The sequence below is a fragment of the Schistocerca serialis genome, chromosome 7, assembly GCF_023864345.2.
Source record: "Schistocerca serialis cubense isolate TAMUIC-IGC-003099 chromosome 7, iqSchSeri2.2, whole genome shotgun sequence".
NCBI lineage: Eukaryota > Metazoa > Arthropoda > Insecta > Orthoptera > Acrididae > Schistocerca > Schistocerca serialis.
The window spans coordinates 409558797-409583208 of record NC_064644.1 but is presented as its reverse complement, the minus strand read 5'-3'; positions in this window follow the sequence as shown (position 1 = coordinate 409583208).

Here is a 24412-nt window from a genome sequence, read left to right as displayed (position 1 = left end):
TCGCAGGTTCGAATTGTGCCTCGGGCATGGTTGTGTGTGATGTCCTTAGGTTAGTTAGGTTTAAGTAGTTCTAAGTTCTACGGGACTGATGACCTCAGACGTTGAGTCCCATATTGCTCAGAGCCATTTGAACCATTTTTATCATTCAAATAAGCAATAAATAGGCGATATTTGGATTTTTTCGAGACAATGAAAGGACATACAAAGGATCTGTTTGGGCATTATGACTGATCGTAGCTTGAACTTTATTTTAAATTTTCAATATAAAAAAGGCGCTCGTAATTATGGTTTGATCAAGCGCCTCCGAGTCTGAAGTGCGCAGACTGCGTGCAGTGTAACTCCTCAGGAGTTGTCCAACACCACAAATGAATAACATAATTGATGTAAGAGTACACGTTTTTGACACATGGTTGACGACATATGGAAGTCTGGGTCTGCCCATGAGTCGTGTACGGATACCTGAATGGTATGGCGACCGCTCCCGATAAGCGGGAATAAGCGGGAAATCCGGGTTCGAGTTCCGGTCCGACACAAATTTTCACTGACGTCATTCCATTCTGCAGCTGATGGTTGGCCTTATTCGCAATTGCGAATACATGTAATGTATTCAAAATTATGTCCGTAATTTGTTGCATTGGACATGCAACAGGACGAGTTTTGCCAGTCTCTTGACTTTGTTGGTGAGCAGTATCCATTATTTACCTGCAACAGGCTGTCCCTAATTTCGGTCTGCTGCAGAACTGAAGATATTCTCAGTTCGAATATAATAAACTGCCTTGAGACTGAGAACCTTATGTCCACGAATCAGGATGGTTTTAGAAAGCACCCCTCATACGAAACTCAGCTTGCCCTTTTCTCACATGATTCCTGTTTTGTTTGTAATCTGCTTGTGCTGCCTATACCCTGTAACCAAGTGCCAACCAGGATTGCTCATTGGTTGGTATCATGTCAGCTTGTATAGTTTCAGGTAACAAATTAAAGTGAGAAGTTACAGTTCACTTTTAGTACTGAAACTGAAATTTTTCTGCCTCTTGTTTGCTCATGGAAGTCTGGTTTAAACAATTGCAATGAGCAAAATAAGCATCAATAATAGTTTCGCAACAGGTTGTTGACCACTGTTTTCTGGAATACATTGCACATCAGGAGGCAATGGTTAGGTTGGGACGTGAGTGTAAATTCAGCACTACAAAATACGTCATCAGTCACAGTTTTGTTACTTAAAATCAGTGCGTGGATGGAGTTTCTCATGTTGCCACCATACCCGACAGCAGCTGCTTTGAACATTGATCCACATTACATGAGTAGCACTGTAGCACTTGTGAAGTGTCCCACTGTGTTTGTGTGTCACTTTTAATTGAGTGACACCTGATGTGGTAACTCCGTATGCTAAGTGACAGACTTGCAGGGGAGGATAGTTCATGGCCATTGAGATGTAGTGATGGGAGAGGAAAGGCTACCAGAGTTGGGGTGAGGGACAGTGTTAGTGCTTCCAGTGGGAGCATGCAAGGTTGTGATGGGGACAGTGTAGTGGGCTGTTAGGTACAACATCGGAGTTTGTCTTGGTAAGGGGGAGGGCAAATCGGAGTGGAGAGATGTAGAGGAGAGAATGGACTGTGCAGGTGTGCTGGCAAGGGAGAAGGTATTTGTAGGGTAGGAGTGAGAGCAAGGAAGGAGATAGGCAAGTGGAGGACCAGCACTGGTAGAGATTGAAGCCAGGGGGCTGTGGGAACCAAGAATATGTTGCATGGAGAGTTCCCACCTGCACAGTTCAGAAAAGCTGGCACATCGTGTTGGGTGGCATGCTCAACAACTGAGTAGTCCAGCTGTCTCTTGGGCACAGTTTATCAGTGGCCATTCATGCAGGCAGCTCATTAGTGCCCTCATAGAATGTAGTACGGTGGTTGCAGCTAAGTTAGTAGATCACATGTCTACTTTCACTGGTAGCCGTGCCTATGATGGGGTAATAGATTTCTGTGACAGGACTGGAGTCGGTGGTACTGGGAAGGTGTACAGGTCAGGCCTTGCATGTAGGTCTGTTGCAGGGATATGAATCATGGAGCAAGGGGTTGGGAGCAGGGGCGGAATAGTAAAGAGACCATGAGGATAAAATCAGAGAGATTAGAGCCCACGCAGAGGCATACTGACAATCTTTCTTTCTACAAACAATACGAGACTGGAGTAGGAGGGAGAGCCGATAGAGGTACTCAAGACACCCTCCGCCACACACCGTCAGGTGGCTTGCGGAGTATAGATGTAGATGTAGCTGTAGATGTAGATATACTGCGAACAATGGATGAAGGGCAACAGACAGATTTCATATTTCTAGATTTCCGGAAGGCGTTTGATACGGTGCCCCACTGCAGGCCGTTAACGAAAGTACGAGCATATGGAATAATCTCACAGATATCTGAGTGGCTCGAAAATTCTTATGTAAGAGAACCCAGTATGTTGATCTCGGCGGAGAGTGTTCATCAGAGACAAGAGTATCGTCAGTAGTGCCCCATAGAAATGTGAGAGGAGCGCTATTTTCGATGATTTGGCGGACAGGGTACGCAGCAATCTGCGGTTGTTTGCTGATGCTGCTTTGATGTACGGTAAGGTGTCGAAGTTAAGTGACTGTAGGAAGATACAAGACGACTTAGACAAAATTTCTAGTTGTTGTCAGGAATGGCAGCTAGCTCTAACTGCAGAAAAATGTGAGTTAACGAGGATGAGTAGGAAGAACATACCCGTAATATTCGGTTACAGTATTACTAGTGTCCTGCTTAATACAATCAAATCTTTTAAATATCTGGACGTAACGTTGCAAAGCAGTATGAAATGGAACGAGAATGTGGGAACTGTGACAGGGAAGGAGACTGGTCGACTTTGTTTTATTGGGAGAATTTTAGGAAAGAGAGGTTCACCTGTAAGGGAGACCGTATATAGGACACACATGCGACCTATTCTTGGGTACTATTCGAGTTTTTGTGATTCAGCAATTCAGAGGCGGGCTGCCAGATTTGTCACTGGTAGGTTAAAAAAAATGGTTCAAATGGCTCTGAGCACTATGGGACTTAACATCTTAGGTCATCAGTCCCCTAGAACTTAGAACTATTTAAACCTAACTACCCTAAGGACATCATCACACACATCCATGCCCGAAGCAGGATTCGAACCTGCGACCGTAGCAGTCGCACGGTTCCGGTAGGTTCGAACAACACGTAAATGTTACGGAGATGCTTCAGGAAGTCAAATGGGAATCCCTGGAGCGTTCTATTCGAGGAACAGTATTGAGAAAATTTAGTGAACCGGCATTTGAAGCTGACTGCCAAACTATTATACTGCCGCCAACATATATTGCTCGTAAGGACCACGAAGATGAGATTCGAGAAACTAGTGCTCTTACGGGGGCAGAGAGACAGTCGTTTTTCCCTTGCTCTCTTTTCGAGTGGAACAGGAAAGGAAATGACTAGTAGCGATATAGAGGACCCTCCACCAAGCACTGTACGGTGACTTGTGGAGTATATGTAGAAGCACACGTAAAGTGTTGCCTAGGCAGAATCTGTGCAACATCGTATCAGATCTGTCTCTGTGCATTCCTCCTGTTGTCTCTTGGTTCATCGATTAATCGCTGAAACCCAATGAAGTCTGGTTTCGCAGGACAGAGCGGATCAAGTTATCGTTGTGGAAAGGGGCCAAAATCAGCTACTGTCAGTTGCACATAACACACAAACTTTATTTTCCTCAAAACACTTAGTCACACATGCCCTTAAAAGGATTCAAAACAATACGGCTGAAAGCCCGAACACAAGTTGTTACAATTGGTTTAAGAAATACACGCGGCTGAAGGCCTTACTTAAAAAAGAAAATCTTACATAAATGCTCGGCTGAAGGACACACACTGGACACAGAAGAACTGAGGCTTAAGTCCTGAATAACAAGAATATCCAATAGAGAAGAAATTTTAAACAGGTTTTAAACAAGTGAATTTTCAAAATACCTTATTTATAATTAAAACAAACTAAATTAATAGGCGGTTGAAGGCCTCTCACAGTACTGGAGACAAAAATCACAATCTAAAAACAACAGAACAATGGTGCTCAGAAGTGTTCCAAGGGTCAGCCTGAGGAGGTAACTCTAACGTAAGGTTAGATGAGATAGGCAGTCAAGAGTAAGACTACGTAATCAGATGAAAACCCGACGCAGGGACGGCTGAAGGACCGACCAACAACCTAATCAATTCCGCTGCGTCGACCAACGGCACGACAACGGAAAATATCACACGAGGACGAAGATACCAGCAGCACTACGTCTTCAAAATTGGCGTCTAAAAACAGCCAAGACACAATAACCACTCGAAAATATGAACAACACCAAAGGCTGTTGTTACGGACAGCATCAACACGACGAGGAAAAACACACTGCGGAACACTACACTACTGACCTCGCCGCGGAGACTTCCTCGCTGCTCTGTCCCAACCGACCGACTGCCTACTCAATACGCTGACAGCATTAACATAACTGCTCAGTCGAAATTACACAAGCTAGACACAGATCCACGAAAACACTTCCACAAGAACTCGAACTAAGTAAAAGCAATCACTGTGGAACAACCAGGACGAATGACAAGTCGAAACACACAGAGAACCCGAATCGGTCGCAAACGTCGTCCGATGAGAAGACTGACCGAACGACCAACCAATGTCGTCCCCACTCAAGTCATGTGTGTCAGCAACAGTCGGGCGAGTCTTGGCTGTCCGGACCTCACTGCAGCTCCATCCCGACTCAACTCTATCTCCGTTCGCAACTCGGAGACACTGCATCCGGGTACACTGACTCGGACCCAGCCATCCAGAGGTAACACTTGCCCATTGGCCGCCCGTCATCTCTGCACGAGGAAGGAACCGACCCACCTCCGGCAAGATGACCAACTGATGAGGCCCAGAAACGGTCAAAAGACCAAATACACGTCGCCCGATGAGACGACCGACCGAACGACCAACCAATGGTCGTTTCCGCTCCAGTCTCCTTCTGACTGGACCTCACTGGCGCTGTGTCCCGACTGAACTTCGGACGCACGCCGACCCAGAGACACTGCCTCGGACCCAACCATGCAGAGGGAACACTTGGCCATTGGGCACCCGACGTCTCTGCACAACCGAGGAACCGACCCACGTCCCGCAAGATGACCAACTGAAGGGGCCCGGAAACCGACGGGCGAGTACTCGCTGTCTGGAGCTCACTGGTGCTCAATCCCGACTGAACTGCCGACACACGACGAGCCGGAAATACCAGCGGTCGCTTCAAAGATAATACGACAGTGCTCTTATCGATACGCGCTGCTGCTGCCATTCACGGACAGGCAAGCCAGCAACTTAGTGAGGCCAGTAAATCGAATAAGAAACGAGGCGACAGTTCCGTGTAGATAAGCTGTTGAGAGGCACCCACATGCCTTGCTCATACTGTGGCATCAAGCAGTCAGGCCTGCAAGATGAGTGGTCTGTCAAGCGAGTGGATTTATTCTTATTTCTCGCAAAAACATCAGTGACTTATTTTGAGCTCTAGTACCCACAGTAAAGCTACAAATTATTTTCCTGTTTGATTAATACGCAACGGAAACGGATAACGCACATCCATTAGTAATTTGCACAACTCTGATTGTTCACTACGCACTGGCAATACCACATTTTCTTTCTTACCCAACAGATTTGATCAACACGTGGCCGTCGCACTGAATGTGACTGGCGCACACATTATAAATTCTGGATATCATGACTACACACTATTCGAAGAACAAGGCCACCAATCCTTTTCTTTTCACTTTTTTATTCCGATAAATTCTATTATGATTCAAAGATAACCTAAACACACCATTACATTTTGTACAACAATTACACATGAGAAACTCCGCCCAGTGGGCATGGCTTTACATTGGTGATTCTCTATCTTATGGTCTCGTAATTATCTAACGCTGCAGTGAACTTCCTGGATAGGATGGTGGATCTTTTGCTATATCTCACACTTCGACTCTCACACCCATCATCACGAAAATTTCCTCCAGACCGAGGGGTACAAAAAGGAACATGCATAACCCATTGCTTCTGAACCTATCTTGCTACTCTGCCATGCAATCCACACATACTTACATTACATGAAATACATCACACTGGCAACATACAATACATCACAAAGAATAGTCACAACGTTAGAATCCCTTCACTTGCAGCTTTCCCACTTCAATTAGTATTCATCGTAGTTTCACACGACACTGCCCCACTTCGTAACTTTTCTTTCCTACTATGAACTCTGGAGGATATATGCACGTCTTCCTGTGCAATGCAAGCCAAGTGGCGTTGCTGGATAGACGGCTGACTCATCTTGCTTCTCTCTCAGAGTATTACAGTTTGAATCCAGCGTCACACGGAAACATAACACGCAAAGGTAATATTAAGAACATATTCGTCACACACGCGAGTCTTCAACTGATACCATGGACGAGTAATTCTCTTTATCCTTTGTCTCATACAAAGATTGAGACTCACACAGTACTCACCATGTGGAAGTACTCGTTTCTAATTTCAAGTCCTGCACACACCATTTCTTAAATATTTCCAACAGTACACACGCCAGTAATTCAGCTGAACTTAGCACTCGGAAGTATTTCAACTTATTGCTACACGTGGTTTCATTGTGACCGTTGGTCGCTTCCGAATATTACTACGATCCCCTTAATATTACCTGCCTGTCATTTAATTCTCCCCCCAAAAGTTCCTGAAATGGAGAAATTATTATTCCAAGCTACGCTTAAGTATTTCACATCCATACTATTCTCTCCACTCTTTTGTCTTTATGGAGCACACCTAAGACAGATCTTACCAACACAAGATCCAGCGCCAGAGTACTGAAACATGGCCGTTCTTCAGGTCACCACGCACCTCCGCCGAGGTGGGGGAGCACCTTGCTACCGTATTGGTGAGCCACATTTCAGGTGCCCAAAGCTCAGGTAAATTTCATCTCTTTGGTTCCACCAAAGGTGACCAAAGGACCGTCTTAAAGATGATCATATATTGCACATTCACTACCTGCGGTTAGCAGACGACCATACATTCATTCATTTCGCAGATCTCACCAAGTTGGATATAGGGATTTATTTTGTGGGAGTGCACATGTGATCAATTAAATAAACTGTCCTTTTTTCCTACACGTATCCGGCTTCAGTGTATTAAGTGAAATTGAGCTGTTATTACAAAAAATATGTTGTTCTGACAAGAATAACGAAGAATGTTGTACCTATTTTGAATGTCGGGCGGTACTGTACCCTTTCACTGTCACTAGATGTGATGGAGCCTGATGCCTCCGCGTTCGAGACAGCAGAAGATTCTCAAGTGAGATTTAATATCGCCATTTTTAGGAAAACAAGAAAAACGGATAGCCAAATTAATTATTCAGTCATTCTTCATTCAGCTTCGTAATCCGCCTCCATCAGCCACACAATGAGCGACGCTCTTGCCAAAGTGGCGAGTTGCAAAGAACGTCCACGGAAGAGGTGTAGGCGTGCGAAGTGCTGGGAGCGGCGCCCACGGGCCAGTGGCGGCGGCGTCGGCGGTATGAAGTATGCAGCCGGCGACAGCCTGCTTACTAATTCAGGCGGCTTGAGTGCCGCGCCTTCAGCGCCCGCGCCACCTGCGCCTCTGCCGGGACTCCGGCTCCGCTGTTTTACGTGCCGTCCGCCGCCATCCTCATTACCGACTCGCCGCCAACGGCTCTCCTCTAGTTCCGTCACCTGAGAGCTCTCATTTAAGAACGCCGGATGGGTAGGTACCCTGAACTGTACCGTAGCCTGCTACATCTGACAGGTAGCCCTAGCGACGTCACGGAGAGTTCTCCGTAACCTTACAAATCCCGTAAGTTACGCGACATGATACAGGATTTGAGATGGACACCGTTAAAACAAAGGCGTTTTCCACTGCGGCGAAATCTTCCCACAAAATTTCGATCACCAGCTCTGAAATCGAAAATATTTGATCGACGCCGACATCCATAGGGAGAAACGATCATCATAATAAAATAAGGGAAATCGGAGCTGGCACGGAAAGATATAGGTGTTCGTTTTTTTTTTCCGCGCGCTGGTAGGGAGTGAAATAATAGAGAATTATTGTGAAGGTGGTTCGATGAACCCTCCGCCAGGTGATTTGCAGAGTAACCATATAGACGTAGATGTAAACCAGTAATCTCATTGGCTACGGACATGTACATTGACGGAAAAAATTATTTAGAGTAACTAAATTTCGAGAATACATTTGTCTGGGTAACATGTTTAAAGAATTAACATTGTAAGACCACAGGTTAATGGGTAAGCGCGACATAAGCCATTGTAAATGTGTAATGCTGGTACAACCTGTGTAACCGCCAGAATGTTGAATGCAATCATCCAAATGTGGGTACATTGAGAGCTACTAAACTTTTACAACAAACCACAATAATCTAGCAATATCTCAGTAATGATGTTTTGAAATGATAATGGAACGTTATGGACATCCGGTCTCTCAGACAGGGTGGTTTGCTACTAATCATTGGTTCGAAGATTTCCTTAGACTGATGTCCTCATGATTTGTAAGGGATTCTTCATCCACAAACAAAGTCTTGCATGCAAATGCCATATCAATTTGCAGTTTATGCCTTTGAGGAGCTTCAACAGGTACGCAAAGTTCTTTTGATGTATCGAAATTTAGAATATCGTAAATATCAGGAATCCGGTAAAACATTAAATCTCCGACATCGCTGCGGCCGGAAAAAGATCCTGCAAGAGCGGGATCAAAGACGACTGAAAAGAATCGTTCGCCGTGACAGAAGTGCAACCCTTCCTCAAATTGTTGCAGACTTCAATGCTGGGCCATCAACAAGTGTCAACGTGCGAACTATTCAAAGAATATCATCGATATGGGCTTTCGGAGAGGAAGGACCACTCATATGACTACACGACACAAAGCTTTATCCCTCGCCTGGGCCGGTTGTATGTTCTACCCCCAAGTGCCGGATGCCAGTTTATGGGACGTAATTCCATGAATGTTGCATTTGGTAGCTCAATACGGGACTGGTTAATGCTGATTATGATGATGATGATGATGGTGATGATCATTATGTTTGGTTTGTGGGGTGCTCAACTACGCGGTCATCAGCGCCCGTACAAAGTCCCCATTTCTTTCACAGTCCAATTTTTTACATAGTCCAATCAAGCCACTGTCACGGATGATGATGATGATGATGATGATGATGATGATGAAATGATAAGGACAGCACAAACATACAGTCCCGGGACGGAGAAAATCCCCAACCCCGCCGGGAATCGAATCCGGGACCCCATGATCCAGAGGCTGCTGAGTGTGAATGACGGTGGAGTTGTTCTCTGATGGTGTCCCATATTTACTCGATCGGAGACAGGTCTGGTGATCGAGCCGGCCGGAGTGGCCGAGCGGTTCTAGGCGCTACAGTCTGGAACCGAGCGACCGCAACGGTCGCAGGTTCGAATCCTGCCTCGGGCATGGATGTGTGTGGTGTCCTTAGGTTAGTTAGGTTTAAGTAGTTCTAAGTTCTAGCGGACTGATGCCCTCAGAAGTTAAGTCCCATAGCGGTCAGAGCCATTTGAACCATCTGGTGATCGAGCAAGCAAAAGGCAATACGTCGATACTCTGTAGAGCATGTTGGGTTACAGCAGCGGCGTGGGTGAGCATTATCCTGTTGGAAAACACCCCATGGACGTTTTTGGTTCAAAAATGGTTCAAATGGCTCTGAGCACTATGGGCTCAACTTCTGAGGTCATTAGTCCCCTAGAACTTAGAACTAGTTAAACCTAACTAACCTAAAGACATCACACACATCCATGCCTGAGGCAGGATACGAACCTGCGACTGTAGCGGGCTCGCGGTTCCAGACTGCAGCGCCAAGAACCGCACGGCCACTTCCGCCGGCGGAAAGCTTTTCATGAATGGCAACGCAAATGGACGAATCACCAGATTGACGTACAATTTTGCTGTCAGGGTGAGTGGTATAACCAGGAGACTACTTCTGCTGTCATCCGAAATCGCACCCAACACCATAACTCCAGGTGTAGGTACAGTGTATCCAGCAAGCAGACAGTTCGGTTGAAAGCCCTCAACTGTCCTCCTCCTAACCAACAGACTGTCATTACTGGCACAGAGGCAGAACCAGCTTTCACTATAAAACACAACAGATCTCCAACCTGCTCTCCAATGAGATCTCGCTTGACAGCACTCAAGTCCAAACGGCGGTGTTTTGGGGTCAGTGTTATGAACACTACAGGCCATCTGGCTCGGGAGCTTCTTGCGACCGTACATTATCATGGCCACCGCTTCCAGCAATCATGTACAATGGCTACATTCCTGCCAATTCTTTGTGCGATATCGTAGAAGGAACATCCGGCTTCTCGTAGCTCAGTTATTACCTCTGAGGTATTTATAATGGCGTCTTTGTCGCCTTAAAGGCATTCTTGGATAAAATCGATTCACCACGTCCAATCTCAAAGGTAACAAATGCTGACGACCGGTAACAACGTGTATTTAAAGCAAACCAGATTTCAACCTTCATAATCGCGATACCAGCGCCATTCTTGTGCCACTGGTGAGGAATTTGAATAACCATCTTTCAAATGTAGAAAGACGCCTACCAACTTTCGTTTATGTCACACAACTCCTTCTGTGTGTTGCGATCTTTCTTTCCGTTAGTGTATATGAGCGGTGTCTGTTCTGTCGGTAGTTTTATATATATTGACAATGCGGTCACAAATCCAGAAAAATTTTATTGAATGTGACAATGGCAGCGGAAGCCTACATTTATATTGGCCAGAGAATTCGATTGAGAGCCCAACATGCAGTTCGCGAACAAGTGGCCACAAAGGCCTAAACAATTTTATACTTTCATAACTAATAAAAATTCATAATCACAAATTTTCAGAACTACCTGTAACTGGTTATTAACCTATAAGAAGCCATCAAAAATTATTTTTGTCTTTTTATTCGTACATAAGAGCGTATTATATTAAAAACTGATTATATTTTAAATAATTATTTTATAAAGAGCAGATTTCCTTCTCTGCTAGATCACAATGCCTTGTATTTGCCACTTACACTTAACCAAACGCTAGAAACTAGTTATACGTTGGACGTCGTCCAGAACCCAATTAAGACACACACACACACACACACACACACACACACACACACACACACACACACACATATATATATATATATATATATATATATATATATATATATATATATATATATGAGGGCTGTTCGGAAAGTAAGATCCGATCGGATGAAAACCACTATGAAAATCAAATTTTTATACACAACAGTTAGCCACACCTTCCCCCTACCTCTCTAAAAGTCGCCGATCCGACTTTGACGTTTATAATGGCGTTGTAGAAACTTTCCACCACCGTCGTCACAGAAAGCAGCCGCCTGTGCTTTCCGCCAATTCTCTACGCTGGTCTACCTTTCGTTGTTTGTGCCAAAATGTTGTTTTCGTAGCCAGCGGTTCATGTGAGCAGAGATAAATGTGAATGTCGTGTGACTAGGGCCTCCCGTCGGGTAGACCATTCCCCTGGTGCAAGTCTTTCGATTTGACGCCACTTCAGCGACTTGCGCGTCGATGGGGATGAAATGATTGTGATTAGGACAACACAACACCCAGTCCCTGAGCGGAGAAAATCTCGAACCCAGCCGGGAATCGAACGTGGGCCCTTAAGATTGACGTTCTGTCGTGCTGACCATTCAGCTACTGGGGGCGGACTGAGCAGAGATGAACAACGGAGGGAGCCATTTAAGGGCAGTATTGTGGGTGATCAAACGCCTCCCATCGAAAACGCTGCAGAGCGTCTTCATTGCCCCTGCAGAATGCAGCTGAAAATTGTCTTGAAGAAAGAAACTCATGATATTTATGTTAAGCGGGCTGCATAGCTTCAGGCGAAATCCCTCACCAGATCCACATACTTGGCGGGAGACACTGTTCAAATGGTTCAAATGGCTCTGAGCACTATGGGACTTAACTTCTGAGGTCATCAGTCCCCTAGAACGTAGAACTACTTAAACCTAACTAACCTAAGGACATCACACACATCCATGCCCGAGGCAGGATTCGAACCTGCGACCGTAGCCGTCGCGCGGTTGCAGAATGTAACGCCTAGAATCGCTCGGCCACTCCGGCCGGCGGAGACGCTGTTGTTATAGGCATTTCTACGTGAGCACTTTGGTCTCTGGACTGAAAAGAGCGACGTAAAACGATCGACAGGCGCACTAAAAGGCACTGCCCGACACATCTGTGCGAAGTTCCATCGGATTTTCACAGTGGTTTCCATTTCGCGCCTAATCGGACTTTACTTTCCGAATACGCCTCGTAGTGCAAGATAGATGCCTTTATGACCACACATCCTACATTGTATCATTACACGAGTTGTCTGATAGGGACATTCGCATTTCACAGTCCGACGCAAGGATATCCACCAAATATTGGTCTATTACCGTCACGAGTTTTGACTCGCAGTTTTTCGACATGGCATATATTTCAGTGTTATTGTGCGGGACGTCTCGTGCCAGGACAGCGGATCTCCGGTTTCGGTGATGGATGCCAGCGGCGACGCGGTCGCGGCTAGAGACGCGTTCCCAGCGGCGTCCGCCCTGAGTCGTAAATCAGGGAGACGTCGGTGAGCGACGGCGTCGCAGCGAACGCCACGCCACGTAAACAACGACAGGATTTACGGCTGTGTGCGCCGATCACTCTCGCTGCTACACCATCCCAACCGGAGGTGAACGTGCAATGTCATATTCCCCAACATCACATCTTACAGCCATTCGCTGCTGTAAGTCTTCGTCTATCTTTCCGTATCTCGCTTTGTACCACACTAGAGACAGCTATTGATACTAGACGCTGATGTGATTGCTAAGAAGAAAAAAATGTTGAAACACCCATTCAGATGTCTAACTGTTAAAATGATCGCGGAGTCCGTGATGAGTAGAGCGCTCCGTTAAAAGCCACCGCAAGCGTTCAGCTGAGACTGAGACCTACTTGGAAGGGGGCAAGCCTGACGTCACATTGTGAGTGCCTACGCAGAGGTACAGGTGCGCCTACGCAAGGAACTCACATTATAATTTCCAGCATGAAAATTAGGTGCAAGAATAGAAACAGTGATGCACTTGCAAGAACCCCCTCTCTTGCACTGTGAGGTGGCTACTATTTCGCACCTTACAAGCACTCATCTACATACTTTGCCGTGAACTACAACCACAATTAGATATCATTTGATAGGTTGTACATCGTATACAGGGTGAGTCACCTAACGTTACCGCTGGATATATTTCGTAAACCACATCAAATACTGACGAATCGATTCCACAGACCGAACGTGAGGAGAGGGGCTAGTGTAATTGGTTAATACAAACCATACAAAAATGCACGGAAGTATGTTTTTTAACACAAACCTACGTTTTTTTTAAATGGAACCACGTTAGTTTTGCTAGCACATCTGAACATATAAACAAATACGTAATCAGTGCCGTTTGTTGCATTGTAAAATGTTAATTACATCCGGAGATATTGTAACCTAAAGTTGACGCTTGAGTACCACTCCTCCGCTGTTCGATCGTGTGTATCGGAGAGCACCGAATTACGTAGGGATCCAAAGGGAACGGTGATGGACCTTAGGTACAGAAGAGACTGGAACAGCACATTACGTCCACATGCTAACACCTTTATTGGTCTTTTTCACTGACGCACATGTACATTACCATGAGGGGTGAGGTACACGTACACACGTGGTTTCCGTTTTCAATTACGGAGTGGAATAGAGTGTGTCCCGACATGTCAGGCCAATAGATGTTCAATGTGGTGGCCATCATTTGCTGCACACAATTGCAGTCTCTGGCGTAATGAATGTCGTACACGCCACAGTACATCTGGTGTAATGTCGCCGCAGGCTGCCACAATACGTTGTTTCATATCCTCTGGGGTTGTAGGCACATCACGCTACACATTCTCCTTTAACGTACCCCACAGAAAGAAATCCAGAGGTGTAAGATCAGGAGAACGGGCTAGCCCCAGAGGATATGAAACAATGTATTGTGGCAGCCTGCGGCGACATTACACCAGATGTACTGCGGCGTGTACGACATTCATTACGCCAGAGATTGCAATTGTGTGCAGCAAATGATGGCCACCACATTGAACATCTATTGGCCTGACATATCGGGACACACTCTGTTCCACTCCGTAATTGAAAACGGAAACGTGTGTACGTGTACATCACCCCTCATGGTAATGTACATGTGCGTCAGTGAAAAATACCAAATAAAGAGGTGTTAGCATGTGGACGTAATGTGCTGTTCCAGTCTCTTCTGTACCTAAGGTCCATCACCGTTCCCTATGGATCCCTACGTAATTCGGTGCTCTCCGATACACACGATCGAACAGCGGAGGAGTGGTACTCAAGCGTCAACTTTAGGTTACAATATCTCGGGATGTAATTAACATTTTACAATGCAACAAACGGCACTGATTACGTATTTGTTTATATGTTCAGATGTGCTAACAAAACTAACGTGGTTCCATTTAAAAAAAAACGTAGGTTTGTGTTAAAAAACATACTTCCGTGCATTTTTGTATGGTTTGTATTAACCAATTACACTAGCCCCTCTCCTCACGTTCGGTCTGTGGAATCGGTTCGTCAGTATTCGATGTGGTTTACGAACTATATCCTGCGGTAATGTTCGGTGACTCACCCTGTATATGAATATTTAAAGGAGACTGACATTGTCACATACGAGAATGAGATTTCCACTCTGCAGCGGAGTGTGCGCTGATATGAAACTTCCTGGCAGATTAAAACTGTGTGCCGGACCGAGACTCGAACTCGGGACCTATGCCTTTCGCGGGCAAGTGCCCTACCATCTGAGCTACCCCAGCACGACACACGCTCCGTCCTCACAGCTTTACTTCTGCCAGTACCTCGTCTCCTACCTTCCAAACTTTACAGCTCTCCTGCGAACCTAGCAGAACTAGCGCTCCTGAAAGAAAATATTTTGCGGAGACATGGCTTAGGCACAGCCTGGGGGATGTTTCCAGGTCCCGAGTTCGAGTGTCAGTACGGCACACAGTTTTAATCTGCCAGGGAGTTTCATTGTCATGTACGCCTTGTAAATAATTGTTAACGCTTATTGCATGAAAGGTGACGGAGTGTCTTTATTATAAAAACGGCGTAATGAATGATAGCCTACACTACTAGAGGTTGGAACGCCAGTGGAAATGAAATGGCAGGCAGAACTCAAGCCCTGGGTGGAAGGCCCACACAGGTGTGTTGGAGCCGCTTAAACACAGGAAATAGGAAGATGGATGTTGGGACACCTGAGCGCTGGGGCGCAATAGAGTCGCGACCGGCCGCTATTGTAGTAGGGCCAGAAGGATAACCATTGAATGCTACCGAACTTTGAAAATCTTGGACAGAGGTGAGAGGAACGAAGAAGCGGCACCTCGGAAACCACCCAAGGCTTTTTACTCAGAAGCGTACCATTGTACGAGTATAGGTATTTCCTCGCAAACCTTCCACAATGGACGTCAAAAGTCTAAAATATGGTCGGAGTTGGGAAGAATCTGTAGAGAGGGAGAATATTCCGTGGTTTCTGGAATATGATTCGTTTTCGGAATTACGATGGTAGGGAGCTGAGCCCTGCTGGGAGGCCAGCAGTAGAGAGACGTGGTCTTCCGTTGTGAGCGCCCGTGTGTGACGGTCGCTCGATATCGGCTTTGTTGGTACAGACGGACTTGCTGTCTTTGCTCTGAGTAGAGTGTATAGTTAGAACAGTTAGACACTGTACTGAAGAGAACCTATACGATTCTGGACTTCCCCTCCCGGTTGGAAGTCATCATTGAGCACGCAGCGTTCAGTAATTGAGAGCAATTCCTCTGCCTATAGTTACGTCGAGACGTTATTTTAACTCCGTTCTTGTGGCTGGGAGTTCGCGTTTCTTGTCTGTAGAACACAGAGAGGAGAAGACAGTATTAGAGTGTATTAGTCGGAGGACCACCTTCTGCCGTCCGAGAGTTTGAAAGAGTTATTTGTGGCTGGACTTCTTCTATCGTCGCAGACGAGTATGAGAACCGTCACTTCGACGCATCGGACGCACTACATACGGTGATATCGCAAATTGCTTCGGCTTATTAGGGCTATAAAAGCTAAACAGATGTGATCACGTTAGTTTATTTCCAATGAGGTTCCACACCACCGTAGATCATCTTTGAAAGTAGTCTCTTCTAGTATTTGGTACGTAGATGATGTCAGTCATTTCGCGTTATTGATATTAGGTCGTGCAGTCATAATAAGAGGCAGAATTGGGCTATTGATTAATAATTTTAGTTAGGAAATGTAGACAATTGTACTTAAAGGATTGCCTTTAATCTATAATAGAAATGCATTAAACAACAACGTTTATCAATTAGTAGGATTAGTTGCCTTCATCATTCATTTATGTTTAGATTGTAATTTAGAGAATTAAGAGATCGTAAGGTCTGCTTCAGGGGGTAGTCACACAGAGCCAAATAATCATTTAAGCGTTTATTATTTCTCCGTTGCGCACATTAATTTTACACCCGCCTGGAGTAGCATCTTGGAGCACTAAACCTCCAGAAATTTGACTTTAGCCGGCGCCTCCGTAGATGGTAGTGTAAGGGGCATATAGTATAACTGCCCGCGCTTTCTCACCCGAGTTTTGCGATAATTAAGCCAGTCTTTCTTGAACTGACTTAGTGAGCCACCGCACGGGAATTCTTCCTACCTGTTATGTGGAGATGCTCTCGTAGTTTTATGCCCCTAGCTAAGCCATGGCAGCGCCGTCGGATTCTGGAAGTGCATTATGGTGCGTTTATTTAAGAAACTCTGTAAAATAAACTTTTTCACGCTGATTATAAGCTAACTATTGATAGCAGGAGAGCGTGGTCTACCGCAAGACTAGATCGACAGGGATCCTATCGACGACTGTCGACTATGGCACCCGGTCTGTAACATGAGCGTACAATCTGTATAGTTCGTATAAGATCGTACATCTTCGGTTATGCCAAAGTTATTCATTTAACTATTAATATCAACGTATGCTGGCACTGCAAAATTTCTGAAAGATAGTGTTTATGACCTGTAGACTCCTTCTAATCTCTGAGTGACAAAAACCAACTTTTGTTAGCAAGTATTTATTAATAACAGTTACTTGATTCGGGATAGAATACATGTACTTTCCCTGCGTATCTCTTTGCTGATGTCACGAGCGATTTCTGCATCACCACCTCATCCCACTGATTCTGAAAGCGCCAGATTGTCAACCGCCTCTGTTAGCCAGCGTGGGAACCTACCGCTCGTTCCTTACTCTGTAGGTACCGGAGCGCTAATGATGCACTTCACGCATGTGAAATAGCAAAACTGGAAATAAAATAACTGTACTCTTATCTGCAAATAAGGAGTACCTTACACACTGCTTGACAGAAAGCGTATATGATGTTATTTCAGTGACTACGGAATTGAGTCAAATGTACAAAGAACGTGGCAGTATGAGGCCACTTACCAATATGATGCCCTTTATCAACATGAGTGCGTCTGGCTTGCATTCATGCACTCATTTTGTTGAGAAGGCTATCACGGAGCCTCTGTATTCTCTCCTCAAGTAAGCTGGACCACAACTGTTGTAACTAGTACTTGATATCCCAGATACTGGCACTCAGGTAGAAATGACGTCCAAGATGGTCCCACTCATTGTCGGGGACAGATCTGGAGATTTTGGTGGCCAAGGTGGTACCTCAACATCCCGCAGACTATTCATAGAGACAAGTGCCTTACATTGATGGGTACTATCATGTTGAAAAGTGGCCACCATAATACTGTTGCGTGAGAGGTAACATAATTATGAAGACGGATGTTGTACTTGACATACCATTGTGCTATCAGAGTACACTCAGCCACTACCAGCCGTGACCTAAAGCTCTGCCTGATGGTTCCCCACACCGTGACACCAGGAATAATTCCACTGTATCTCTCGAAAACATTGAAAGAATGGGACCTCTCCGCAAGTCGCTGCCATACTCGCCGATGATGGTGATCTGTAGCAATGCCAGGACTGCCATTCGTCACTGAACACAATGCGATCTCAGTCCATGCTTCCCAATCACGGCATCACACTAAAAGCAGCCGTTTGTGTTGTGATGTTACCGACGACCAATGCATGGTAGGATAATCCTCAAGTGGAGGTGGTGGTGTTTGGTTTGTGGGGCACTCAACAGCGCGGTTATCAGCGACTGTAGAAATTCCAACCTTTGCTCAGTCCAATCTCGCCACTTGCAGGAATGATGATGAAATGATGAAGACAGCACAAACATCCCGTCATCTCGAGGATGTCTAGTTGTTGCTGGTCTGCGACCAGTGGCTGAGGATGACGCGGTGTATTGCGGGGTATCCATTACACGGCAAGCGTAGTTATGAAGGGGTTAGAATATGCTTTATGCACAATACGATGATCCTCTATTGGTGGTCAGAAGTGGTCAAGAGGAATCTTGACGACGATTATGCCTCCCTCACGTTCCCATACAGTCCAACAGTGCGCCACTGTCACATCCAAATCCTCTTCAGATTGGGATATCGCGTGATTCATCCAGCTGGCCAAATGGAGATTCAGAATGTGTCAGGTGCTGATAACGCTGTCTCACAAGAGTATGTGGCATCTCCGTGTACTTCACAATGATCACTCAACATCAGACGCTGTTCACTCCCGTTATATTCCCTACCCGGCCTGTTAACAACACTAAACACGAAGGACACAAAAGCGCTCCTGTGACCGTTTTACTAGTAACAGTGAATTGCAAGTCTGATCATTTACATACGCGCCAGTGATGTTTATGTGTACGAAATAACATTAATGTGACTTCTACATGCCTCACTTTTTTGTCACGCAGCGCGTGTTCCGCTAATCATGCTTCATCGCGCTGTACAGGATCTAAGAAGGGTGAAAGGAAACTCTAAACTCCCTTGAACAATATTACTTTCAAGACAACTTTCTATCAAGGCGATTTCGAACATTTATCAAATGTTCAGACTAGTTGCTCAGTCTGATTTCAAAAATAAAGCTTTGATAACACACGGTACAAAAAAGTCTCCGCGTATTCCACTTGAAGTGAACTCGTCAGCAACGGCAAAAGTGCTTTACATTTAGAGGAAAGTGGGGGAATTTGACGTACCTAAGGATTTGGGCTATAACCTTTGTTCTAAAATACCTAGAGGCTCCAATTGTCGTATAGCGTTAGCCGCATGTGTTTACTAGACTGCTCAAATGGTTCAAATGGCTCTGAGGACTATGAGACTTAACATCTGAGGTCATCAGTCTCCTAGACTTAGAAGTACTTACACCTAACTAACCTAAGGACATCACACACATCCATCCCCGAGGCAGGATTCGAATCTGTGACCGTAGCAGCTGCGTAGTTCCGGACCGAAGCGCCTAGAACCGCTCGGCCACAGTGGCCGGCTACTGGACTGTAACATATCGTAAAATCGTAAATATGCAACTACAGTTTTAGAAAATAACTGATAATTATGAGATCATTACATTATGTCATGTTACCCGACCCGACATAGCTGGTAAAATGACGCAGTAAGTGAGGGAAATTGGCACAAGGAGTGGCGTAAGGTATTTAAACCATACATCTTATAATACAAAATATATCTACTGAATATTATGTTTACTCAGCGTAACTATGGAGTAGATACGAAATAATAATAATAGTTTTCTTATAAAATAGCGACAAAAAAGACTCGAGTGTAAGCGTATTCTGTAATTGGTCCCTTGTATAACTAATACTTCTTCAGACCGGAGTCATAGTCATAGATTTCAGGAGAGTCCCACCGACTATACTTACAATGACACCAAAAAGCACAAGAAATACATCGATACCATTCGTTGCCATCTTTGCCGAATTCACCACATACTACGTACAGATCTGCGTCTCGTGTGTTGTGCTGGATGGCGCTCTAATAGAAGTCCCGTTATAAACAGCACTGACGGCATTTCTTAATTAACCCGCCATCCAAGAAGGTCTCTCTGTTTTACGGGTGCACGTCCTCGGTATCGGAACAGAGGGAGGCATTCTTACAAAAATGATGCACAATGTTACACTCCTGGAAATGGAAAAAAGAACACATTGACACCGGTGTGTCAGACCCACCATACTTGCTCCGGACACTGCGAGAGGGCTGTACAAGCAATGATCACACGCACGGCACAGCGGACACACCAGGAACCGCGGTGTTGGCCGTCGAATGGCGCTAGCTGCGCAGCATTTGTGCACCGCCGCCGTCAGTGTCAGTCAGTTTGGCGTGGCATACGGAGCTCCATCGCAGTCTTTAACACTGGTAGCATGCCGCGACAGCGTGGATGTGAACCGTATGTGCAGTTGACGGACTTTGAGCGAGGGCGTATAGTGGGCATGCGGGAGGCCGGGTGGACGTACCGCCGAATTGCTCAACACGTGGGGCGTGAGGTCTCCACAGTACATCGATGTTGTCGCCAGTGGTCGGCGGAAGGTGCACGTGCCCGTCGACCTGGGACCGGACCGCAGCGACGCACGGATGCACGCCAAGACCGTAGGATCCTACGCAGTGCCGTAGGGGACAGCACCGCCACTTCCCAGCAAATTAGGGACACTGTTGCTCCTGGGGTATCGGCGAGGACCATTCGCAACCGTCTCCATGAAGCTGGGCTACGGTCCCGCACACCGTTAGGCCGTCTTCCGCTCACGCCCCAACATCGTGCAGCCCGCCTCCAGTGGTGTCGCGACAGGCGTGAATGGAGGGACGAATGGAGACGTGTCGTCTTCAGCGATGAGAGTCGCTTCTGCCTTGGTGCCATTGATGGTCGTATGCGTGTTTGGCGCCGTGCTGGTGAGCGCCACAATCAGGACTGCATACGACCGAGGCACACAGGGCCAACACCCGGCATCATGGTGTGGGGAGCGATCTCCTACACTGGCCGTACACCACTGGTGATCGTCGAGGGGACACTGAATATTGCACGGTACATCCAAACCGTCATCGAACCCATCGTTCTACCATTCCTAGACCGGCAAGGGAACTTGCTGTTCCAACAGGACAATGCACGTCCGCATGTATCCCGTGCCACTCAACGTGCTTTAGAAGGTGTAAGTCAACTACCCTGGCCAGCAAGATCTCCGGATCTGTCCCCCATTGAGCATGTTTGGGACTGGATGAAGCGTCGTCTCACGCGGTCTGCACGTCCAGCACGAACGCTGGTCCAACTGAGGCGCCAGGTGGAAATGGCATGGCAAGCCGTTCCACAGGACTACATCCAGCATCTCTACAATCGTCTCCATGGGAGAATAGCAGCCTGCATTGCTGCGAAAGGTGGATATACACTGTACTAGTGCCGACATTGTGCATGCTCTGTTGCCTGTGTCTATGTGCCTGTGGTTCTGTCAGTGTGATCATGTGATGTATCTGACCCCAGGAATGTGTCAATAAAGTTTCCCCTTCCTGGGACAATGAATTCACGGTGTTCTTATTTCAATTTCCAGGAGTGTATTTTGACTTTCATTAAATATACATAAACGTATCTCACTTAACTACCTACTTTCATTAGTGTGAATCTGATGCGGGGTAAAATGACGCACTGGGCCTTTGTTCGTTAAATTACCCCTTTTTTTTTTCTTTATTGAGTTTCGATTCCCCTCGAAGGGGGCGGGCTGGCAGCAGCTTAGTACGCCGCTCTTCGGCCTACAGAATTTGTTTTAAAAAGATGAAGATAATAAATAATAAAAACAGGCGATAAAATCGGAGACTTAAATGGTAACATGGAGGAAAAATCGTGGAACTTAAAACATAGAAACAAAGGAATGATGATGCTAATAAAATACATATGAAACAGACAGGTAAAATAATAGACAGACAATTAAAACAAAAACGGCGACAGTCTGGTGTCTGTTCGCAAGAGACATAAAATTCACACCCAGCGACAGTGTGATTTCTGTTCGCAACATTTTGGAAAGACGAACAACACTGAACATTCACTTAAACACTGCACTAAAAAGTTGGCAATTATATCATACCACAGCCGAAGGCAGATGGGGGGAACTTAAATTACCCCAACAGGCACGGCTTAAATAATACTGTAGTTCCATCCTCACGCTTTGCTTAAGTGAAATGATACTTATATAATCGTGAATGTTAATGTGCAAATATAGACATGACAATAAAAACATGTATTTTAACATGAAAGGAAATGGTTTACCTTTTTAGAAATTGGAGATAAAATATTAGAAGAAACTAAGACAAAACAAACTCATACTCTTTGCATCGACAACTAGCAACCGCGTTCTGAGCTCCAGATGGCAGCCCGATCGGATAAGACTAGTTTTCACAGTTAAAGTCATATTGACGTGCGTCATTTTACGCGCTGCACCAAACTCACCCACTCCCCCTATCGCACCCATGTATGTATAAATGTTAACAAACAATGCATTGCGTAATTTCCTATGTATAACAATAGACTTAAGTCATTCGGAGCTATTTCTGTTTCACTTCCATAACCATGAACGTCCTCTAAATATCAAACAGACACTTATTAAGCACGCATTTCTACATAACTTAATACCATATCTTTTCCAGAGAAGACCCCCAACAAAGATGACATCCATTAAAGTGTTTTCGGGCTTCCAGGCATCTTAACGTGCTCACTGTTCGCTCTTAACTAATAAGTGCAACGTCACACGATCGACTAGTGTACCAGACACACTGCGCAACACATCCGCGGAAAGCTTCGGCACACTTTCACTGCGGTTTTAATTTCGCGACGGATCGAACCTTGGAAAAAGAATAGCCCTCGTATTTCTTCCTTCCACAGGAGCCTCGTGAAATGACCAGAAAGAGAAAATTTCAAAAAATAAAAGTTACCACGCACCATTCGCGAATGGAAGACGGAAAGGGAGAAATGATAATCGTAGACGTAGCCATGCATCTTATAGGTGAGCTCTCCAGCTCGTACAGATATGTTATGAAGGCAGCAAGTCTGATCTGTGACCCGCGTCCGGCTATCCTGATTTTGGTTTTCCGTGATTTGCCTAAATCGCTCGAGGCAAATGCCGGGATGGTTCCTTTGAAATGGCACGGCCGACTTCCTTCCCCGCCTTCCGTAATCCGATGGGACCAATGACCTCGGTGTTTGGTCTCCTTCCGCAAATCAATCAACCAACCTATCTGACCTGTGCTTCACTGCTATCGGAAAAACCACGTAACAACTGCTATTTTCAGTTACATGAGTTAATGTATTATCTGGTTAGTTATGGGCTGCCCAGTACTTATACTGTATTTGATACTGAGGTGCACACACTCTTAATTTGTCATTGTCCTATGAGGTATGAAGCTGAGACGTGGATTTCTTCCTATGGGCTGAACTAAGACATGCACATTTCGTGTGTGGCCTAGCAAATGAAATAGCACGGGAACTTCAAGATCGTTAAATCATCGTTCGCAGCCTTCATTGTCGTACACTCAAGCAACGCCAGAGGGTAAACCAGTACGGGTCACGACCGTTATCACAGAGTAATACTTCGTACATATTCAGGCTGCTTAGGGTTTACGAAACCACTTTGAGCGAATGCTGGTATGAGTCCTTACAACAAAACAAATTATTTCCTTTCTTCATCCTTATAGTATTGAGCTACTGCGCATCTCCGATAAACGCAACCCAGACAGGATTATTATCTGTAACGATCCACCTGGTTGTGTAATTGAAGAGAATAGCCGTAATTTCGAACAATTTCTGCAAACATACTGCTTTGCGTATCGTTCACATTCCTCGCCCGTTGGGACTTCCGGTGACACATGCAGGGCTACTCGGTAAAACGTGTTTGTTTGAATGCGATAACTACAGTCCTTGTATGTGAATAACGTGGAACGCAACCTCCTAAAAGTAGCTTACATCTACTTGTCAATTCGTGTGACTCACAGACTAATATTTTGAAGTCGTTTGAGAAACACTACGATATACACTGAAGCGCTGTTGCAAATTTTTATGTAGCTAAAATCCTACACTTCAGCGGATAAAATATCGAACGAGATGGTTCACTGGGGAAACATTGATCTCGTTTGATGAAGAGTCTGTTTCTTGTTTAGATCCGTCCACTCGAACATAGCTTTTCCCAGTTCATTTGAATTACAGAGTGACCCAAAAGCCCGTCGACATTTCTAAATTTAATACTTGACGGAATAATGTAGGCAGAGAGGTAAAAATTCACATACATGCTTGAATGACATGGAGTTTTATTGAAACCAAAATAAGTGCACTAAATAACCAACAGACGGCGCTTTATATGA